Source organism: Bos javanicus, chromosome 6 (genome assembly GCF_032452875.1).
Source record: "Bos javanicus breed banteng chromosome 6, ARS-OSU_banteng_1.0, whole genome shotgun sequence".
NCBI classification, from domain to species: Eukaryota; Metazoa; Chordata; class Mammalia; order Artiodactyla; family Bovidae; genus Bos; species Bos javanicus.
The window spans coordinates 99,080,429-99,088,766 of record NC_083873.1 but is presented as its reverse complement, the minus strand read 5'-3'; positions in this window follow the sequence as shown (position 1 = coordinate 99,088,766).

The window sequence follows — 8,338 nt, the reverse complement described above, 5'->3', positions numbered from 1 at the left end:
ATAATCAGGCCAAGGCTGGCATCTCACCTTGCCAGGTGTTAACCTACTGGTAGCAATGCATGGAATTATTTATCCATGCATTTATCCATGCACTCTTTATCCCAAAACTTCTTAGGTCTCCTAATATGAAAAGCACATGTGTATTAAAATAACAAAAGAAATTCAGTCTTTCCATTACACATTTTGCCATGTTATTTTATTAAATTGAAAATAAGTACATTTTAAAATACTAGCAAAAATGGTATAGAATACAGATGCATTGAATAGTGTTGAAGTGCCCACTTATCTCTGACTTGTGGATTGTGCCACATGTCCTGACCCCCAGAAGGCAAATTATGAGATTCTCTGAGCTAGCAAAGGGTCTAATAGCCTATATCAGGTCCATTCATCACTACTGCCAAAGATACTACTCTAAGACTAAAATGTTGATATCAATACTGTTGTGTTGGGGTTGGTGTTGTTTTGCTGACATTGGCATCATTTTGTTGGCATTAAGCCTGTTGGCCTAGTTCCTCTATAGGCAATCATTATTGCATCTAAAGGATTTATTCAATGCCTGCTTCAGTGTATTTCTCTGTCAGACCAGCTCTTTAACATCTGACAATATGTGATGAACAATGGCGGTAGCCAAAGACCCAAATAGTGAAATAAGCTTTCAATAAATATACATGCATGTAGAGAGAGCAATACATTCATTGCAACATTATATTCATTGACTGAATATAAAATTATGGAAGGAAAAAAGTCAAAGGGAATTTTCTACTCTTCCAATGGGCTCTGAAAGGTTTGTCTGAAATAGGATGATATCAGAAAGCACTAAAGAATGGACAGTGTGCGATTGCATGATGATTTCTAAGAAACTTAGAAGACTGCAATTAAAAGGTTACATTTTTTTATTTTTTCATACGGTTTTAAAGGTTACATTCCATTTACAGTTGTTATAAAACATTCGCTATATTCCCTATGTTATACAATACATCCTTGTTGCCCATCTTACATCCACTAGTCTGTACCTCCCACTTCCCCAACCCTATAAAGCCCCCCTCCTTCTCCCCACTGGTAACCACTAGTTCATTCTCCATATCTGTATGTCTGCTTCTTTTTTGTTATAATCACTAGGGTGTTGCATTTTTTTTTAGATTCTACATTTAAGTGATATATCCAGTATTTGTATTTCTCTGTCTGACTTATCTCACTTAGCACATGTCCACCAATTTCATCCATGTTGGTGCAAATGGAAAAATTTCATTCTTTTTGTGGCCAATTAGTACTCCATTGAGTATATATACCATATCTTGCTTATCTATTTATCTGTTGATGAGCATTTTGGTTGCTTCAACATCTTGGCAACTGTGAATAATGTTGTTATGAATACTGAGATGCTTGTATCTTTTTGAATTAGTGTTTTTGTTTTGTTTTGTTTTTCATATATATACCAACAGTGTAATTGCTAGATCACATGGTAGTTTTATTCTCAGTTTTTTGAGAAACCTCCATACAATTTTCCATAGTTGCTCCACCAGTTTATATTCCCACCAACAGTGTACAAAAGTTCTCTTTTCTCCACATCCTTGCCAACATGTGTTATTTGTATTTTAAAAGGTTATATTTAACAAAATATATTTAAGTGGTAGAAAAAGGAGACTGCATGATCTGCAGAAGATGGGGAACAATTACCTCATCCATAAATGATTACCACAGCTGACTAGTATATATTAAGTATATTTCAAGCAGACAAATAAATCCTTACTTCTGTAACATGACTTTATGTGACATGATGCTAAACTGACTGATGAAGCTAGATATAAGTTAGTTTTGGATGTAAAATGATACAATTGGATCCACTTCCATAAAGCAAACTTCTTTGCCTCTAAATCTTCAACCGTTATTCTACATCATGCCCTCAGCTTAAGGATTGAGGACAGACCCCTGTGCTTCTGAGAGGGTAACAGGCAGGAAGGCTAGGGGTCTCCAAATGGAGGAAATAGGCTGCAAATGTCAGACATTTTTTTATCTCTCTCTTAAGTGGCAGGAAGATACAAGCTACAAGTGCCAGATTTTTTTCCCTTCTCTATACAAAATTAAAAGGAGGTTTCTCTTAAAATTCTGTGTTGCCATGACAACACCTGGTTCCACCTGAACTTAACTTTTCTCAAACCTTGAAACAAGGCATTTTTCTTATGGAAATGTTTTTCTTAAGCTATGTTAATGAACCATGTATTTACCCTAGACTCTGCCTTTCTTCAAGTCATTTCTGCTTAAGACTCAAAACAGATAAGGGCTCAACAAACCGGTATGTTTTATTCATACATTGTTCTCCTAACCTATGTTAATGAAACTATATATTTACTTGGAAACCCGCTTTTCTTCAAGATTCATGTCAATCATTTTATGGCCCGGGATGAAGCACCTTGTGCCAAGTTATCTCAAAATGCATGTTGTGGGTGAGGGGCCTGGTGCCACTCTGAGTTTTGAGACATTTCTTTCTCTAATTAACAGCTTGCTGATAGGTATACAACATACTGCTAAAGGCTAGCAGAGGGGCACTCTTTCTGCCCTCTTCTGATGTCTACGTCAGAAGCTTTCTCTATCTCTGTTAGGGGAAGCACACTGACTGAAACTGCCCACCTTGGTCAGGCACCATAGTAACCATTTGTATGAGTTGTTTTGTGACAGGAGGTCCTGGAAAGGAACGGGGAACTAAGCCATCACCAAACGGAAAAGTTTGGGAAAGGTCAAAAGGAGGCACCACATTTCCGACCACTTCCCAGAATCCTTCTCGCTGGCATCCATCTTGGCTGAACAAGGCATGCACTGCCAGGAAGGACTCTGAGTCAAAATGATTGGCTATAGACAACCCAGAAACTAATCCCATCACCGTAAAACCCGAGACTGTGAGCCACATGGCAGAACGGATATTCTGGGTTTCCTTATTCTACTGCTCTCTGCCCGGGGACCCTTGCCCAATAAAATCTCTTGTGTCTCCTCAGACAATTAATTAACAAGTGTTAGATGAGAGCCCACTTTCAGGCCCTGGAAGCAGTCCACCTTCCTACAACATCTCGTTTATACTTTAATAAAACCTTATTGCACAAAAGCTCTGAGCTATCAAGCCTTGTCACTGGCCCTGAATTGAATTCCTCTCCTCTGGAGGCCAAGAATCCCAGCGTCTTTCATGGCTCAGCAACAACCTTTCACTTCTTAGATCCATTCTTTCCTTGACACAAGTCTCACCTCCCTTATTTTTTTGAGAAGAATACAACTTTCAGTCAACTACTTTGTCCAAGGATTTGGTTTACTAAATTTAATAAAATGTAAAGTACTTAGGGATAAATCTAACAAAATGTGTAAAGGATCTGTATGTAGAAAACTACAAATTAATGAAAGAAATCATAAAAGATCTTAATAAATGGAGATACATTCCATTTTCATGGACTGGACACAGGGAAGCAATATGTTCATAATATCAATTCTTCCCCTACTTTACTATAGGATTGATGCAAATTCCAGTAAGTTGTCTTGTGGATATTGTCTAACTGATTCTAAACTGTATTATGGGAAAACAAAAGACCCAGAATAGTCAATACAATACTGAATGGGAAAACAAAGTTGGAGGACTGACATTATCTGACTTTGAGATTTACTACGAAGATACATTAAATAGGACAGCATGGTTTAGGGGGAAAATACATATACATCAATAGTACAGAATTAAAATCCCAGAAGACACCTATATGAATATATTCAACTGATCTCTGGCAAAGAAGTAAAGTCTAAATAATGAAAAAAGGATACATTTTCAACAAAAGGTATTGGAATAATTGAATGCATATATACAAAATAATGAACCTAGACATTACACTTTTCATACAAATAAAGCCAAAATGGATCAGAGACCTTAAATGTAAAACCCCAGGCCGCAAAACTTGTAGAAGATAGCAAAGGCAAAAATCTAGGTGATGTTGGGTTTGGTGAAGGACATGTTAGACAAAATATCAACGACACAGTCCATGAAAGAAGTTGAATTTTACTAAAATAAAAAATTTCTGCTCTTCAAAGTGACCTTTAAGAGAATCAAAAAATCAGCCACAGATTGGGAGATATTAAGAAAACACCTATTTGATAAAAGACTTGTTTCCAAAATGTGCAAACGAGTCCTAAAACCAAATAACAAGAAAACAAACACCCAGTTTTAAAATAGGCAACAAATCTGAATAGATACAGTTCCAAGTAAGATATGTGGATGGAAAATTAGCATACGAAAATATGCTCAATATCATGTAATTAGGTAATTGTGAATTAAAACAACAAGATATGACTACACACCTATTAAATGGCAAAAATCTAAAAAGCTGACAACACCAGACTAGCAAGGATGAGGAGTAACAGGAATTCTCATTCATCGCAAATAGAAATGCAAAATAGTACAGCTACTTTAGAAAACATTTTGGCATTTTCTTGCAAAGTTAAACATAGTCTTACCATACAATCTAACAATCATGCTCTTAAGTATTTACTCCTAATTTGAAAACGTATGTGCACACAAAACCTGCACTTGAATGTTTATAGTAGCTTTATTCATAGTTGACAAAATGCGGAAGCAACTAAGGTGTGCTCCTGGAGAAGGCAATGGCACCCTACTCCAGTACTCTTGCCTGGAAAATCCTATGGACGGAGGAGCCTGGTGGGCTGCCGTCTCTGGGGTCACACAGTCAGACACGACTGAAGTGACTTAGCAGCAGCAGCAGCAGCAAGATGTCTTTCAGTAGGTGAATAAATAAACTGTGACATATTCATACAATGGAATATTATTCAACAGTAAGAATAAATGAGTTATCAAGCCACAAAAATTCATGGAGGAACCTTAAATGCATATTGCTAATGGAAAGAAGCCAGTCTGAAAAGGCTATGTATGATTACTGTATGATTTCTATGAATCATACAAAATACTGTATGATTCCAATTATATAACATTTTGGAAAAGCCAAAACTATAGAGATAGCAAAAGTATCGTGGTTGCCCGGGGTGGAATGAACAAAAGGAAGGATAAATATGTCAAGTACAGGGGATTTTTAGGGCAGTGAAACCATCCTTTATGGCACTCTATCATTGGATACGTGATGCTATACATTTGTCAAAAACTATAGCATGCTAAAGCACAAAGAGTGAATGTCAATGTGTATAAATTTTAAAAAACCATTAAGGAGGGCAAAGGGTCCCAAAGAAGGCTAAAGATTGTAACAACAGACTCTAACTGTATGAAACAAGACTGGGAAGAAGGTGCTGTCTTAAGTAACACTGGAAATGAATGGAATCTATATGACTAAAGGCAAATAGAACTGCACATAAATGTAACCTAGTTACATTTGTAACTGATGAAATTGTTTCTTACAAAATACTACTAAATGTATACATGAACAAAATGAACAAAATGATTAAAACAAGGTGAAAGCCAGGTTTTTCACTGTTGGAGTGAAAATTGACAGATGAACACAGGGAGGGGTCTAGAATGATCCATGTGCCAAATGGATTAGAATTGGAGGCATTGAAAGAACTCATCTTTAACTTAATATACATATTATTACATATAGAAATACTTATGGGTGTATGTGCTATGCTGTGCTTAGTTTCTCAGTCATGTCTGACTCTTTGCAACCTCATGGACTGTAGCCCACCAGGGTCCTCTGTCCATGGGGATTCTCCAGGCAAGAATACTGGAGTGCATTGCCATGCCCTCTTCCAGGGGATCTTCCCAACCCAGGGATTGAACCTAGGTCTCCCACACTGCAGGCAGATTCTTTACTGACTAAGCTGACACAGGGAGCTCAACTCTGTGCTCTGTGACAACTTAGAGGGGTGGGATGTGGTAGGGGATGGGGAGAAGGTTTAAGAGGAAGGGTACATTATACTTAAGCTGATTCATGTTGTTGCATGCCAAAAGCCAACATAATATTGTAAAGCAATTATATTTCAATTAAATCTAAATTTTAAAAAAATTAAGGTAAAATAAAGATATTGTAGATGTTAAAAAAAACAGTGGGGTCAATTTGTATAAATTCATTGCTTTTTAATAAGATAAAAATTAATATTCATCAAAAAAAGAAAATGATATTCTTTTCAACAAATTGTGTTAGAACAATTGTATGCTGCTGCTAAGTCACTTCAGTCGTGTCCGACTCTGTGCGACCCCATAGACGGCAGCCCACCAGGCTCCTCCGTCCATGGGATTTTCCAGGCAAGAGTACTGGAGTGGGTTGCCATTGCCTTCTCTGAGAACAATTGTATACTTACATATGAAAAATATCTTTGATTCACAAAAGTTGATTTAAAATGGATTATATATTTAAATGTTAGATATAAAACTGAAAATTTCTAGGAAAAAATATGAGAACATATTTATGATTTAGTTAGTTAGTGTTAGTTGCTCAGTCATGTCTAACTCTTTGCGATCTCATTACTTTGTCAACAAAGGTCTGTCTAGTCAAGGCTATGGTTTTTCCAGTGGTCACGTATGGATGTGAGAGTTGTACTACAAAGAAAGCTGAGCACCGAATAATTGATGCTTTTGAACTGTGGTATTGGAGAATACTCTTGAGAGTCCCTTGGACTGCAAGGAGATCCTACCAGTCCATTCTAAAGGAGATCAGTCCTTGGTGTTCATTGGAAGGACTGATGTTGAAGCTGAAACTCCAGTACTTTGACCACCTGATGCAAAGAGCTGAGTCATTTGAAAAGACTCTGATACTGGGAAAGATCAAGGGCAGGAGGAGAAGGGGACGACAGAGGATGAGATGGTTGGATGGCTTCACTGACTCAATGGACATGGGTTTGTGTGAATCCCGGGAGTTGGTGATGGACAGGGAGGCCTGGCGTGCTGTGGTTCATGGGGTCGCAAAGAGTCAGACACGACTGAGCAACTGAACTGAACTAAACTGAACTATAGCCCACCAGGCTCCTCTCTTCATGGAATTCTCCAGGCAAGAATACTGGAGTAGGTAGACATTCCCTTCTTCAGGGAATCATCCCGACCCACGAATTGAACCTGGGTCTCTCACATTATAGGCAGATTCTTTACCATCTGAGCCACTAGGGAAGCTGTTTATGATTTGGGGGTAGACAAAGATTTAAGATACAAAAAGGTTTAAGAAAAAAATCTCAATCATTATGTTGAACAAAAAGAAAATCCAATGTGTTTATGTATAACATAGGACTCCATTCTTATGAGATGTTAGAAAATACAAATCAAGTCTGCACTGACAGCAGGTCAGTGATTACCTGGGGCTGAGGCTGGGATTTGGGGTTAGGGATTGCCTGGGATGGGGCACAACTCTTTGGGTGTTAGAAATATTTTATATGATGACTGTGGAGGTAGTCCTATGGGTAAGTCATTTGTCAAAACTCATCAAGGTACATTTAAAATGAGGATATTTTAATGTACATAAATAAACCTTTTAAAGTTGATTTTAAAAAATTACAGAAAGCCCTTTGTATGTTTTCCTTTTGCACTTAAAATTAAAAAGGAGGGAGAAAAAAATAAGGAAAGGCTGAAAGATGAACCAATCATCCCCACCCAATATGCCCCCACTCCCTACTAAGAAGGACATTTTTTTAAGAATCAGAGAAACTATTTTAATTGGTTACATTTGTCTCATATGGTTCACAGGAAAATTTTTCAATCAAAGTGAGAGAATTTGTAAATGTAACCCAGGCCCAGGAAGGAGGCAAACTGTTAGTGTAATTAGGCCATGGTTTTTGTTTTGGAAGCAATAACATAAACTTTAGTATCCTTGAAACTAAGTGATCCTGAGAAGAAAATCTATTTTTTCTTTTTTCTTTTTTTTTTGTGGTAGCAAATATATTTGTACTTGGTTTAGGCTAGAAACAGCAAACAGCGAACAGTAACAGTCATTGCTGATGGACAATTAGGACTAAATTTGAAGTATCTATTTCCCTTCTCCATCATCCATTACTGATGGCCCAGGGCACATTCCTCTCTCCCCCAGAGCCCAGTCAAGCTCAGCCAGTTGACCATACTTTGATATTCAAACACACCCTGAGTGTACAAAAAGAGGGAGGTGACCAGGAGTTGGAACTTAATTTTAGAATGATCTAGAAGTGGCAACATGTCAATAAATTATGTGGCCCAACCCTGCAGGAAGGAGCCCTGCCTACAGAGTGAGAACACTGCAGAATTTCATGGGAAACAGGGTGTGGATCTAGGGAGGGGTGAAGAATTGGGGCCATTAGTGAAATAAATTGGTTGCAATCATTCTTCATGGATGCAGTTATTCAAGTTCCTCCCACTTGCAAAATCTGCTCAAACCTATTCCAGGATCCA